We start from the raw sequence: 16,512 nt of genomic DNA on the forward strand, positions 1-16,512 counted from the left end.
TGTTTGAGTGTTGGATATGTGATGAGCGAAGGTTAGTGTGAGGAACATAGCCTCTGCTCATTCAGTATTTATAGCTGAGCCTCATTCAACATTTTCTTATATTTTAGATTTATTCTCTTGACCAAGAATTTGTTTAATTATTTTGGTGATAATGATTGTTTTGCTCAGATTACTGAGATAATACAAATTTCTTGAATGATAATCTAGAATCTCAGATTATGTGCATTGATGTCGACACTATTGTGTGGTGCATATCGTTGATATGGACCCAAAAGTAGGGAATGCTTGGAACGTCAACAAATGAAGACTCTCAAGCCTGAGAAGTCTGCTTCATTTGAAAAGGACATCAGAAACGACAGGAATTGCCTTAGGCATAAGTGGTATTATTTATTTATTCTTTTTAAGTATTTTGTTCTTGGCAAAAATGAAAAGTACTATTTTTTTTTTTGTGATATAAGAACTCCTTGTATTGTTTTTTATTTCAGCTTTTAACATACTGGTTAAGCACTTGATAGTTTCGAAAACTAATTCATTTTTGCCAGTTCTAAATTATGTATTTCTTTCATTTTATTGACAAATTGCCATGGGGGATTTTAGTCTGGCAATTGTTAATAGTAGTGAAAAGCAGATGATGGTGTAATTTAAACACTTTTGTTCAAATTCCAGCTAAACCAAATTGGAGTCAAAATTAAAACAATTAATTTGATGTCAAAAAAGTATAAAAGAGCAAAATATCATTATGAAAATTGTATCTACTGTACAACAATAGTTGGTCAAACAAAATAATAGTGAAAATTAAAATACTTGTGAGGAGAAGAAGGAATAATTCGGTTTCAAAAGTAACTTAGCAGTCGTTTCAGCTATAACTTTTACTTAATGATTTAGCATCTACATTTTTGTTGCCCTTAAAATTTTGTCCTGATTATCTGAAAAGAAGAAATCTATTGGATGGGAAATTGACGAAGGCTAGTTTCTAGTAATGTTCATTTAGCCCTTGGATACATTGACATCCCATATAACCAGGCAATTACCAGGGAAAGAGATTTATTGTCAAAGGATTCAAGAAGGAAGTGAAGAAAAAAGCTTAAAAAAAATTAAGAACTTGGTGATATTGAGAAATGATAATGACACAATTTCATGCTTCAGGTTCCAGATTAAAAATGACAAAAATGTTGAGTTTCTTCCAAGAAGTTTGCACATATATATTGTGTCTATAAAGAAATTATGCATAAAAGAAAAATAGGTTCATTTTTTGTACTTAACCTCATTTACTATCATTCAAAACTGTTGAGTTGTAGTTTGAAGTTTCGTCCCCTACCTCTTTTTCGCTTCTTAAATCTCACTCCTTCCTTGTTAGGAAAAAGTTTTGAAAAAAAAAAAGTTTTAAGTTTTGTCTGACTTACTGGCTTCTATTTAGATTAGTACGTAGAAGCAAAGCAGATGGTGTTTTTAAAGATACCGAACCTTATTTTCCACTACCATTTTTAAAAGAAATTCAGTGTTTTATTTTGATTTGCTATCAGGTTCTACAAACAAGATCGAAATATTGCTCAACACCACAATAGAACAGAACTAACAATGTGCAAGAAAGATATTGTTCCAAGTCTTTCAATCAAAAATGAAGAAATTAACAAGAACAGATTCAACTTGGCTTAATTAACTGAATTAAGTCATCATTTATATATATACTTCCAGCATTGTCCTTAATTCCCCCTTTTGGATATTGACAGTACCTTATCAGTCGCTCATTCCATTCATCAAATTTCCTTTTTCTAATTTATCGTCAAGATCAAATTTGACACACATTTACTTCTTTAAGCTGACTATGCAGTTTCCTGAGATTAAAAGCACAAAATGCAAAAATTAGTTAAAAAAATTTCGCATGGAACTTTAATTAATGAAAGTGGCAGAAATTTAATTAACTACCAGTAGTGCATTTTTATTGATCACGGTGCAAAACGTACAACTTTGTGTAACAACAAAATATACATTTTATGCATAAGCAAGTACAAATCCCCCACATGAATGGGCTGGTGGTTGGCGCCTCGTCCTCGGGACCGTCAGGTCCTGGGGTCGAACCTCCGCAGCAACATCGGCTCCTCCGTGTATTTAACGTGCTAGGTCTGGTTGGGGCGCTGGGTCGGGCCGCAGTGGGATTAGTCGGGCTGCCTTTACGGACTTGACCCGAAAACCCACTCCGTCAGTAAAAAAAAAAAAAAAAAAAAGTACAAATTCCTTGCATGATAAATAATTCTACTATATTTGCATCTCTATTAGATTAGGATTACCAGCTGCTTTATTAAAAAATTTTAAGAAGACGAAAAGGGTTGGCAATGCATAAAAATTATGAATTGTGTGAACTAATGAGAGGGAGGATGCATTGGACTTTAGTCATGCCGACAAGGTGCATTGATACTTTAGTGAATTCAGGCGTCCACTTGAGACTGGCGATATAGTCCAATATCGCCCGCTTTGAAAGTTTTGCTCAGTTCACACTGAACAAGTTGCAATAATAGATATTATCCAACAACCAAATGATAGAATTCAATCTGCTCGCGGATTGAAGATGGCCCAGTGCTTATGAGTGGTGTCCCTCGAGCTAAATTTGTTTTTAGGTTCTTTTCTGAGTTTTTGTCCATTGCAGACATGATAAACACTATATTGGCTTTGGTTCTTTTATGGATTATAGTTTATTCGACGAGCAAAATCTAGCAACTTGATGAGGAGAGATTGATCTAGTTACTAAGGTTGAGAGTCTAGGATTTAATGGTCCTTTTGGATTCTAATCCTACTACTCTTTCCTCGTTTCTTAAATCCTATTTTTTCATTTGTAGAAATTTTTTTTAAAAAAAAATAATCTAGCAACTTGAAGTGCAGCATATACTTAGAGAGGTTAATTGTGGGTGGATGGATGTATTGGCAAAGACGGGAACTTCTTAATGGGCAGTTAAGGCTTCCTCTAACCTAATTTAAAAAAAAAAAAAAACAAAGATTGATATTTCTCTAGATTTCCCTTTTCCTCTATTGTACTTAAGCACAGTTTGTTAGAACTGGATTAGAATAGGACTTGATAGGGAAAATAAAATATTAAATATACCACGAGCACCATATGACAATGCAGTACTAATAAAAAAATCTTTTAATTATTATTATTATTATTATTTTTAATCGTCAACTCTACTTCTACTCCTACTTTATTCTAACCTAACTAGAGAGGAGACCCAACTGGACCACTGAAAACAGAATCACCACCGGACCAGACGAATGCACCACACACCCGTCTGAATTTTTAGTTGAAAAGCCACACTTGTGACAAATTGATGGGAGGTAAGGTTCGACCCCACCCAAAGCCTTAAAAGGCTTGGTGGTGGCTGACGGTTTTTAATTATTATGCTAGGCCTTGTCTGATATGCACTAGGCAAGGGACGCCTACCAAGTACAACTATTACTTACTGTATCACGTAATATTGTCCCCATTACCTTCTCATTTGACGGGGATGAAACTCCCTTAATTTGGGGCCTTGCAAGTTGTCCAACTAGTTCCTTTTTGCCCCCGGTTCCAACTAAATCACGGTTGTGATTTAACCAGTCATTTGGAAGGGAAACAACAGCTGTGATAAAGCCAAATCAAATTTCTGTCCAAAACCAAACAAAATGTGCTGAAATTTAATGTCTTCGACTGGCATCAGTTATCTATTCGCACCGAAATTTCAACATTCTCCTTTTAATCCGCTTCAATTACCAAAAATCCTCTTTTTTTTCCCCCTTTGTAAAAGTTGAAGCACATTAGTTCTGAAAACAATTTGCTATTTCCTTTCCTCATTCTCTACACCATCATATTCTTATAGAGGAACTCTAATGAGTGAAGAAAAAAATAAAAATTGATCACAACGGTTGTGCATTCAAATATGTTTTCCATCTTGTACCAATAATTATAGATCAAATACATCTCTACTAAATCCATATGGCACCTTAATTACTAAGCAATTTTTTCTGGCCATTTTCTTCTTTATATTGTGCTATGGAATCTCCTAGAATTAGAACGGTACATAGAATTTTTTTCCCCTTTTTTTGTTTGTTTTTCTATTTTGATAGCATTGGGATGCTAGCAGACATGCTTCGTTTGGCCAACCTGGGATTGGATGAATGTTTAAGAGATGTGATCATGTAACTAGATTAGCAGACATGGGATTGGGGCTGGTCTCAGTTGTGCCTAGTTGGTGTAATTCTTAAGAAAATTTAGTGCATTTCTTGCGAGATTTGGTGCATGAGAATTCAGCATTGGTGACAAAAATGGATCACTAATTTGTATGGGTTTACACCAAGTTAAGAATCACACTAATTTTGGTCTTTAATATTTTGTTTAAAACAAATCTAAACCCTAAAGTTTATAATTTTAGGCATATTTAGGACAACTAATGGAAATTTAAGAATGCCTAATGATCAACATCAAATTACCATTCGTCAACAACTTTAAATTTACACATTTGGACCCCAATATTTTGATTTTGAATCATAATATTCTTCTAAATTTTAAATAGTGACATTAAGAATTTTAAAATGCAATGAGATTCAATTTAAATTGAAATTTACTTAAATGGATAATATGAATTCTATTTAAATCCATTTTTCTCCTTTTTTTTGTTTCATTTATTCCTATCACTAATATCTCATATACTTGGTCTCTTTTGCATGGTTAGTCTTAAGTTTATTATAGTTGCTACTACATAAATTGTTGTATATGTGGTGCCTATTGGTTTCAAATTCTTGTAGTTAGCTATCGTGATTATAAAAACTAGTAGTGAAGGTAGATGCCAATGTGAAGTACTTTTAGGAATTTTTGAAAAACCATTGTTTATTTTTTGTTGTCTTTCTTACTAAGTAAACTCTAACATTCCATTACTATAGTTTTAAAATATTTAATATGAATTTGTCGTTCGTCAACAACAATTTTGAATTGACACTTTTGGTCTGCAATATTTGATTTTTAATCATTGTGTTCTCCTAAATTTTAAATAGTGACATTAAGGGGTTTAAAATGAAATGAGATGCAATTTAGAATGAAATTACACTAAATTGGTAATAGAAATTCTAATTAAATATATTTTCTCCTTTTTATTTTTATTTCATTTATTTATACCACTAATATCTCATATACTTGTTCTCTTTTGCATGGTTAGTCTCAAGTTTATTATAGTTACCACAAAATAAATTTTTGTATATTTGGTGTGCATTGATTTCAAATTCTTGTAGTTAGCCATTGTGATTATAAAAACGAGTGAAGGTAAATATTGATATGAACTACTTTTAGGAATTTTTGGAAAGACTGTTGTTTTCCTTTTTGATGTCTTTCTTACCAATAAAATCTCATATTCCATCACTATAGTTTTAAAATATTTATTTTAAAATTTGTATACCCCAATAATCATTTAATGATTCAAATAATTTTTGAAACCAAATTTGTTTCAAACTCAGTTGATAACCAATTGAAATGGAAAGAAAAAATGATTTGTCTAATGAGTGCCCACTAGGTTCTCATTAAGATATAATTCAAGTGTTAATAATATGGAAAGATAAAGTTAAATAGAGAAAGTTTATAAATACAATACAACATAACAATAGTTTTTTTTTTTATAAAAAGCAAATTTTATAAATAGATTGCTGTAAATCATCTAGCACGAATAGAAAGTGTTGGCAAATATCTAATCTACAAAATTATATATTCTATTATCCAAAAAATTGAGTGATTCCTTCTTTTTGCTAACTTTGAAATGAAAGTACAGATAGATATTGTCCAAGGGAGAGTCTTTTGAATCACTTAATAAAGTTCATTTTTCAAAAACATCATTAGATAAAAGAAATAAAGTTTTTGAAACAGCAGAAAGGGAAATCTATTTTGTCATTTAGATAAAAAAAAACGTATGATTCTTGTGAACTCAATGGGTCCTGCCCCTTCAATTTGATAAAAAGCAAATTTTATTAATAGATTATTGGAAATAATTTAGCACAATTTGATTTATATAACCACCCTAATAGCAAATTAAATATGCACTAAAATTATAGATTTGCAATTTAATAGATACAATAGATATGAAAAATATAAAAATTTTCAAAATTATCTTCTAATAGATAAATTGTTACATCTCCCTTCTTTGCATGTTGAAATTGTTAGATCTACTAATTAACGGTTTGAAACTCCAATAATGATAATGAGATCTATTGAAATCGATCCAAAATTTAAAAAAAAATTCATATCTAACATCCATATATGAAATAAATTTAGATTTGACAATAAAATAAGAAAAAAAATCTCCATAAGAATCCCTAGAAGAAATAGGAAAACTCTTACTAAGGTCCCATTTGGTAACACAGTTCAACACTTAAATTTAATGAATTCAGATTTTAATTTATTCTTTTGATAAAATATCATAACTTCATTAAAATCTGTACTAATGGTAGAAATTACATCGTCAAACATATACAGATATCAAAGAAGAAATGAAGAAAGGACACTCCAGATCTAAAGAACAATAAAAATTACATAGTTAAACTCCAAATTAAAAAGATGAGATAAAATAATTATAACTCCATGGACATCTGTGCATATTTTCAATCGTCAGATCTACTGATTAACTGCTTCAAGTCCAGATATTATAGTGAGATCTATTGAATAGATCCAAGAGAATTTTAGATTTGATAATCAAAATCTCAAAAAAAAAAAAAACAGTTCTAATAAAAGAAAAATGGAAAAATTATCAAAAACTCTCACTAGGAATCTCTAGAGAGAATAAAACTCTCACTAAAAAATTTAGAAGCAAAGAAAACTTTTGCTAGACAACCCTAAGGAGAGAAAAAACTCTCACTATCCACACAAATGAAAAGAAACTATAGAGAGGGTTCCTTTCATGGGGAAAGGTCAGAATAATCTGATCTCTCTCCCATGGGAGAGTTGAAGGGAATTTTAGTAAGAGAGTTTTTTTTAGAAAGAAGAAAGAGAGAAGGAGAAGAGAAGGATTTATATTTAGATGCGTTTGATAACAAAAAATAGAATATCTAAATTAATTAAGTGGCGTTAAATTTTCTGGACAAAACTTGCCTCCAAATTAAGTGATAAGCTATTCACTATCATTAAATGTAATATGTGCTCAAATGTATCAGATTTAGTACTTAATAATTCAATAATTTAATGGATTTAGATTTCAGTTTTCAAACTTCAGTTTTATCAAATGAACCCTGGGAAAACTTAGGAGAAACTTTATTAGAAAACTTAAGTAGACTCTCACTAAGAATAGAGTCTCCCTCCCTAATGGAAGGTTTTCGAAAAGAGAAAAAGTAGAGAGAAGTTTGAGAAGAGGATAACAATTGTTACTGTGTGCATTCACATAGTAATTTATGTATGATTTAAGTGTCTTAACAAGTGTCCAAGCACTTGTTAAAAAATCATAAAAAGCTTAATTTACAAATAATTTATATTTCATATATTTTAAAGGGAATTCAATGAGCTGTTTGATTAATGCAAAAAATTAAAAAATGATATAACTCATTATCAATTAATTATTACTAGTGTAAATAAAAAATAACCTAATTTACAAATAGTTTACATTTCACACACAGATATATTTTCTTTTCCTGTTTCCTTTTTCTCAATCCTTTCCCTTCGAATTACTATCTCTTCAGGTTGATTGACTTTTTCCATCCAAGTGATCATCGGGTAAGAATTAATACAGTTACTCGTAAAGTCATTGATGCTTGAAGTGTATAAAAAGAAAAATCTGGAGAGTGTCCTCAGAGAACTAATTAATACACATAATTTACAATGTTAATGCTCTATTCCTGTTTATTACCCGGCTTGTTGGATACACTTTCTCGCCTACACTTAACTTCTGGAATAAAAAGGCACCCTTAGGCAAACTCGATATAAAATAAACCTAGACCAATAAATTTCAACAAAGAATGTTCTTAAAGAGATTCAGCTACTGATTAATTTTGAAATATAATCTTCATCCCAAACCAAAGCAGTTTGATTGCCTAAAAGGAAACGTGAGCAGGGAATAGAACTATAGTGAAAATTAGAAAGAGTAAAACCGACGAAAAAACCCTCGAATTGCACACTCTCTTCCCCTCTCCTATAGCCTCTGATCATCCAATTACTGCCATTTCTTACTCCTATTTTGTTTTCAATTTCTTCCTTTAATAGTTCGTTATTACACTTTTTAAATGGTGAAGATGATGGCAAAGTTGAGGGAGATGAATATCTGAATAATTTTAACATAGAGGTTCCATTGGTGGCAATGAAGAGTATGATGGGCAATAGAGATGAGATGACGATGATTTTGGAGTAAAAATTTGGATGTTTGGGTCGTGTTTCTTTTGTTTTCGCTAAGTTAGTTTGTAATACTTTGTTTTTTTTTAAATCTAGTAAAATTAGACTCATCTATGTTGTTTAATTTGAGAATGTATGGATTTTGTTTAATTAGACTCATCTATACCTAGTGTTTTGTTTTTATAATGATTTGTTGGATTTATATGTGAATAATTATGTGTTGCAAACTATCAAGTAAGGCTAAATTTAATTAAAGTGATTAATTATAATTTGAAATTTAATGTATCTAATAGGATGTGGCCTTTAATATCTAGAGATTTAAAGATAATTTCTATTTCTATGGTGGGTTGAAATAGGAATACAAAAGGTAACAAAAAAGTTGTCTATAAATAAGGTTATGGTTTCCAAATCACACGTATTCTTATTGTAGTATTTTCTAGTATCACAAAATAGCTCTTTTCTGATATCCCACTGTCAGGAAAGACACCAAAGAGAAATTAAAGAGTTTTTTTCAAGGGAATAACAATTACATGTTGACTTGAAAGGCTATCCCAAAATCTTCAAGGATTCAAGTACTAGTTTATCAACATGAATTCAGGCATGCTTCCGTAATTTTGTTGTTAATTTATTTTTTAATAATCGTCATAAAAATTTTGGATTTAATAGATGATAATTTTTACCAAACATTAATATAAATAATCACTAACAGTAAAACTCATGTGTGTGCGCGCGCGCACGTGCGCACATGTATATGTATGCATGTATGTTTTTTTTTCTACAAACAATATTAGTTTTTATAGATATTAACACTTGATACAACAAGGAGTACTTACAAAAGGGGCAACAGCCCGTTTATCTAATCTATTATCTAATCTATTGGCTTCTATCAGCCAACATGGAAAGTCACCTTCCCAATCTATGTCATTAACTAGCTTTGATGCAAAAAGTGCTAGCCTATAACTTGCTATATTCAAAAAGTATGCATGTATGTGTGTGTCTATATATATATATTTGTGCTCTCTTTCTTACGGTTTTATTTCCACGTTCTTATTTCTGGTGAAAGTCATGTAAGCTTAAGGTCATAGCTTTGTTTTCTTTTGCCCAAATTCTGATCTAATTAAATTTGTAACTTGGAATATGATATACGGTCTTCATGTGTCACAAGTACATCGACAGGAGTTAATGTCATTGAGAGGATGGAGAATTCCAGAGAGAAACACGACTTCCTTTAGTGTGATACTGTATAATATTATGCTTGCAGCTTGGTTAGATCTAATGATGATAGTTCTGTTTATGATGCTATTAACTCGGGTCCCGCCTATCCACAATGATGCAAAGAATTGAGTGGGTCGTGCTTAATTTCTTTGTTTTCATAGTTAGCAGTGCTTTTTTCTATTCTGCTAGTCACTCTAGGCACGCATAGGCAAAACGATCTACGAAATGTATCACAACCTATGGAATATTATGTAAGATTGACGTTTCTTGACGAACAACTGCTTGAAAAGTGGATTAAGAGATAGGAATAATTTGTTTATTATTTTGGAGAAAAAGAATCTCTCTATTCTATGAAACTTTTATGTACATATACAAGAGATTCAACATATGATGCTTGTTTTACAAAATCCATGCTCCGGATGGCAATTTTAACCATCTGCCAGCAGCTGCATCACAGTTTCAACAAGTGAATGAATTGTTGTTCTATGCCGGCTCAGCCCCACAGTCCCAGAGAAAATATTGAAGCTCTCAATATCGGTAATAGTGTTCATCATGTGTTCCAGCTGCACTTCCATCTCTAAACTCTTGAAAATTTGGATGTTTGTTTTTTTATCTTTCATCATCCCCATTGCTAATTCTAAAACAAACCTCCTCATTCGTGGAAACTTGATGGAAGGATACCGATATTGCTTCAGAGTCTCCACAAGTTTATTAGCCACTTCAGCTTCTTGGATGCCTGCTTTCTGAAACACAATGCTTGATTCCCGTGATGTCATAAACTTGAAAATACGAGCCGCTAATCCAATCATTACTTCCTGCAACTTGGCTTCTTCTGTCATGATTGCCTGAAGGACCTGCATGGGGAAATGCGATGATTACTCAATGTTGTTTCCATTCATTACAACATAGACACAGCATATAACAAGAAAACGGAAAGAAAAGGCTCTTGCAATGTAGTTAGTACAATTTACCGTTGGTCCTGCAACAATAAGGTCCTTTAGTTGATCAAAGCTGTCTTCTCCGCCAAATGCACATAAGTTTCGTAGAATTCTGCCTGCATTAATTCGAAGTATTGGATCTTCTAACGCTTCAACAAGTTTTCCAGTCACATTTAATTTCAATATGCGCAAGCAATTACTTTTGCTTTCAAATGCCAGCATTGACAGTGCTGCTCCTGCTGCAATTTTTACATCCTTGTGCTTTTCATTTGTCACCTGCTTGAAGATGATGTTGAACAACTCCTTGAGGAGTCCACCTGTGCCTCCAATCCTCTCTGTTGCGTCCTCTTCCATTCCCAGATTTCTTAGAATGTCTATTCCCAACTTTTGCAGTGTTGGATGCTTCTCCCCATACCTCAATATGTCTCTGATATTGCTGATTGTGATAACTATCTCTGAAATTTCTCTCCTGAGCTGTTTGCCTGTGGCACCAGTAGTGCAGGACAACATCTTTACCACCTGCAGAGATCGTTTTACTGTTAAAATCTGTGAGGTTGTTGCTGCCTCATGTGTCAGAAGCCTATCTCCTGCATGTGTGCAATCTATGATTTTCGGCAGGAGGCCTCTTGTATTCCCTATCTTCCCACAATTGTCATGGTCGCGAGCAAGCTTCTTCAAAATTGTGAGTCCCAGGTTGTTAAATGTCCAGAAACTATAACGTTCATCATCGAAGATGATTCTCTTTTCTGGTATTTCATCAGCTGCATCAGCAAAGCTCCTGCTGATGTGGAGCAAGGATGATATTGATTCCATTGCACCTGGTATACCAGCTACCCGAAGAGAATTCCTCTTTTTACCAGCAAGATGTGCTACAATTTGTGCTGCTGATTTTCTGATCTCTTCTTCTCGAGGATCTTTCCAGTTCAACATTTCTACTAACCGTTCCATTACCAGTAAGTTTACTCCAATCTTTTGAAGGGTATCATCAGAAAAGCGCTTGCTTTTTGAAAATGTTTCTAGAATTTGAGCCCCCATGAGCTGTTCATGGGGGGAGTTTGAGGCCAAGAGATCCATTGCAAACGAAACCATATCCATTTTCAGGCCATCAAAAATGCTTCCATAAACACAGTTTGAATATGCATCATAGAAAAACCTTCTAATTGCAAATATACCTGATGGCTCCAACTCACACTCCTTGTTCACCTCATCAAATATTTTGTGAAAGATAACATTCCACTCCAAATAGGCTTTCTCCAGGAGAAACAACAATGCTTCTGCCAAAGCTAATGAATAGAATATAATCAAAGCTGCACTCGTGTTCCTCCCTTCTTTATCTCCTTTGTTCACATCGCCAAAGTTTCGCTTGATAAGCTTCATCAGGGAGAGTACCACACAAGCAGTAGCAGAGACAAGTTGCAGCCAATACAACACTTTACTGATATGTCTTGATATGAACACCCATGGAGCATATGGAATGAGAGGAACCTCTGAGCTATCCCATGTTTGAGTTGGCATCTTCTTGCGATGCAAGTTTTTTCGGCTTGACTGATGGATGCTTTCTGTAGTAGTTTCCCTGCTCCGATTTCCAACAGCAGCAATAGGCCTAAAAATTTCCCTGACAGTTTTGATGATAGATCGTGAGCTTGATCTCATTGCGTGGAAGCCACTATTTCCAACATCAGCAAGGGCCCGTGTAGCTCGGTGTTGCCATTCAAGCTCATGACTCCTGCTAAATATCCTTGTCCCCTCAATTACCAGATAATGGTTATGAACCAAAAATCTGTTTTGTCCAAATCGATGGCAAAACCACCAAGAAGAACAACTGTAGCCCATATGAAACCAAGAGTTCCCAATTTAGTTGCCGCTTTTTCCAACACAGCAAGCCTCAGAGCAAAAAGGGTCAACTTCTTTTCTGGTGCATGGATTGGTTGTGGCAGCCTTGGTGGAGACACTGAACTGCCTTTGCTATTAGTGTTCGTTGTCTCAATAGGGCTTTGAGGTTTTAAGATTGTTGCTGGACTTGGACCTGAACTGCCTGCTTTGCTACTCCTTGCTTTGAGCTCAGATATCTGCAGATGGATGCTTCCTTCACTACCCATTGACGTTGCAGGATTCACCATTGACTTCTATTAATAAAGCATTTACAAAAGTAAAGCGAATTCTTCTTATTCGATCAATTTGGTGTGTTTGGAGGTTGAATTGAAAATGGAAATGGGATCTGTAGGATGGAGTTTAAGAATGTGAAGTTCTTGATTCTTGATCCTGATGGCTGTGAAGACGAGAGCTTTTGAACCGGTGTTTATATAACAATCGAAGGGAAATGAACTTGGGCTTCAAGTATTAAGCGGGTGAAATTTGGAGGAAAAAGAAAGGAAGTTGCTTTGCCTTCCGCCAAATCTCTTTTTCTAGGTATTTATTAAGTAGTTTGCTTTTGTTTTTGGATTTAACTTTCTTTCAGCCTTGCTACAGATTGTCTTTGCTAGGCAAGTCTCTTTCTATACCTTAGTTTTGCTGAGCTGCTTCCATTTATGAAGTTTCTTGATTGGTTGGTCAATCTTTTAAGAATCAAAAGCCTCCTTTATTTTAACTAAAAAAAGGGAACGAAGGTAAATAAAGCCGCCATTAATATCCATTCCATTAACCTAAAAAAAAAAAAAAATCCATACGTAAACTATAGTGAAATTTATATAGAGAACGTCTAGCTTTACAAAAAATTTTCTTAGAGATCATAATCCCGTGATCAATTTTTAGCAAAAATTCAGAGCTTGAATTTTACTATTTTGATTAGTACGTTTCTATTGCTTAAGCCTTGATCAACTTTGACGTGGATTGTGTGATGCGCAAGTCTGATGATGAAATGGTAAAGCAGGGATAATGGTCAAGTTCAATTAAATTGCTTGCAGCAAATTTTAGGATGTCATGTTCATTAGTTGGAAGCATTGGCCTTCACCAAAATATATCTTTGTAAGTAATACAAAGCACATTCCACGCATTATCTCCGTTGTAATCTCTAGTGTAAAGACTTGAATCCATGAATTGTATCGGAATGACATTTTTTCAAGGAACAAGTAGGAACAATATGACAAGAATGTAATTGGTTAGGAACCTTTGATTCTTATCAATCTCATGTCCACCTATAATGCTAGTAGAGAAATTATCTAATTTTAAATTTTTTTTTCTAACAGCGAGAATGTGAGAATTAAGAAGCGGGAAAGGAAAAGATGGATTTGAAATCAAAATCTCTAAATCTTGGAGTTTCAATGAGAAATTACCTAGTTGATGATTGACAACTTAGTTCATTACGTTATACATTGACCAAATCAAACTCTCCACCTGACAAAGCTGGCCCTATTCTATGGATAATGAGACCCTGACTCTTACTAATTAATCTTGCCACCTGGTGCTGATGATATGTCTTGATTGAAGTTGAAGAAATTGAATTGATCTTCACTAATCCTATGGCTATGGGCTCTAGTTTTTCTTCTTCTCCTTGTTTTAGGAGTCAATGGACTCAAGACAAAATATGACTACACACATGGAAGAAATTGTCTAGATCGTGCAATAGTGGCAATTTTAGGCAGCTGTGACTTGTAGGATTGGTTTATGACAAAGATTAATGTTGAGTCAAGTAAACAAAATACAGACAATAGAACTGGGAGTTTAGCATTGAATGGAATTTTGATCAGCACATATTTTGTTTATCTTAATAGTCTTGTATAGACTTTGAGACTTAGATTGCAATTGATCTATAATTAGACACTTTATTTTTTTTTATAGTCCAGTTGTTGCTGCTATGGACCATTCTCTGCTTATTCAATAAAAAGTAGTTTTTGCCTTAAAAAAAAAACACACACACACATATATGTATCATTCTACTTAATTAAGGAATTTAATGAAAGATTTGAAATCTACCCTAATCGCTATAGTAGTTTAGGTTATTTAATAAGCGTTTGAATTTATAATTTATCAATTAATCGAAATACATTTTAAACACTATTATAATTCGTGATTCACAAATTCAAATACTTCTTAAATAATCTAAACAATTAGAATGATTTGAAAGGATTTCAAATCTTTCGTCAAATCTCTCAATCCAAACTGAGCCTATAATTTCAATGTAGGAATAATTGGTTCCATGCCAAAACTCAGACGTTGAAGCAGTATGCTTCTGTACAATTAAGCTTGTAAGACAACATATTCTTTTCTTTCCCAAACTAATGAAGCCTTAACCTCAAGAAAGCTGTTTTTTCTGTTATATATAAAAATACAATGAGTTTGCTTATTGATATAAGAATTTACAAGCTGCATCCGAGAAATGGGTTTTGTAATGACATGTAAGCAAGGAATAAATGATCTGTCATTGAAAAGTATTAGGTTCCATATAAAGATTTCTCATTGACTTGATATAAATTGTCTTCTCCCATTCTTGAACAAGTGAAATTGAATTTCAAACTGAACCTCGGATGGTCTGCCCGTAATTAGCTTGAACAAATTTAAGAAGAAATGTTGTATTTGTACGAAACCCTTTTGTGTAGCTGGGATTACTTTAGAGTGAAGAAAATTGATACAGGTTTTTGACAGCTTGTACTTTATGCTAGTGCATCACAGCACTGTCAGCTCTAATTCCCTTCCATTATTTCTACTTTATTAATGTCCCAAAATAAATGTTACTATTTCAAATTTAATACAAGCTTTCCGGTCTTATCATTTAAAAGAGCAACTTTTAAAATTTCAACGCACATTTAAAAAGAAAATCTTTTGAGTTCAAAGGGTATATATGTGAATTCATCAATGCCTCCTCATCTAAATATAATTATTTCTATGCCTCCATAAAAGTTGGATTCACCAAAAACGACTGCTATATTGAGACAGAGGGAGTATACTAATATGAGGGATAATTTCATTCTATATTTTCGTTAAATTTTGGAGATGTTCTTAGGGAGATATTAACATTTTTATTTTGAGTATTGACCAATCCCCAATCTTTCAAAGAACAATTGGCTGCGAAAGGGATGTAACACGCAGCAACATTCAGTTTGGCATTGCTAGAGGAAATTTGATGAGCATTCATGACCATAGATCAAAGACCCTACATTACCAGAGAAGATTTAGTTGGCATTCATGAATCTAATTATCTAATCAAAGCCCACATGGAGGTCTCCGATTGTCACTTTGACTTTAATTTTTTGTTTATTCAAACTAAAAAAAAATTAAAGATTGACAACTAAGTTGCATTATTTAACAAATAAGATTGCTTGCATCCGAAAGTCACTCTATATAAGAAGGAATTCGTAGGCGAGATGATGTTTGAGACAAAGTTCAAGATTTTCCTGATTTAGTGTTTCTAAGATGCAAAAAGATTGATTTGCTACAATTCGCAAAGTCTTCGGTTTTCCCTAATAAACTTGATCCAAAGTCTTCCAACACGTTATTGATTTACTCTGAAGCAGCGGCAGAAATTCTGCACATTTTCGACGTTAATCCACACTAACCAAACAGTCACGCAACGTCATAAAACCAAAAAAATTCCACCCAGTTTTGAGATCTAATTATATTACAACATCTTTTGTCGTTTAGATTGTATGTCGCTTAGTTTACTATAAAACTCTCCTAAGTATACATGCTGACACAATAAAATTTTTTTTTTCTGGCAGTCTTTTGCCAGTTACTCTTTTTCTTTGTTATAGTTCAAGAAACCAGCACTAGGTCTGAAGGTGATCCGTGTTTCACCGAAGGAAGAGCATAAGTACCTTCAAATATGGTAATCTCTGGTTCAACATCCAATTCAACAAACAGATTTTACTTCACTTCATCGTAAAAGCAAAAATTTTTCTTTAAATGAGTTCAGAAAATAACCAGCAACCATCCACCTTTCTCATGTTCAGTAGCGTGGCACAGGGGGAAAAAAAATTACAGCAGTCACCAATCAACAACAGTCAGAAAAGACATTAAACAGTAATCTGTCACCACCCTTCTGCAGGTGCCATTTCTCGCCTACAAGAACATATAACTGTAAGAAAGCATTGGTTGATGAAT

At 33.3% G+C, this 16,512-nt stretch overlaps 1 pseudogene; it reads right to left on the minus strand.

The window, feature by feature from the left end:
* Positions 1-9,828: 9,828 nt before the first annotated feature.
* Positions 9,829-12,588, minus strand: LOC113735867 (uncharacterized; annotated as a pseudogene).
* Between the last annotated feature and the right edge of the window lie 3,924 nt (positions 12,589-16,512).

Source organism: Coffea arabica, chromosome 3c (assembly GCF_036785885.1).
Source record: "Coffea arabica cultivar ET-39 chromosome 3c, Coffea Arabica ET-39 HiFi, whole genome shotgun sequence".
In the NCBI taxonomy this organism is placed as follows: domain Eukaryota; kingdom Viridiplantae; phylum Streptophyta; class Magnoliopsida; order Gentianales; family Rubiaceae; genus Coffea; species Coffea arabica.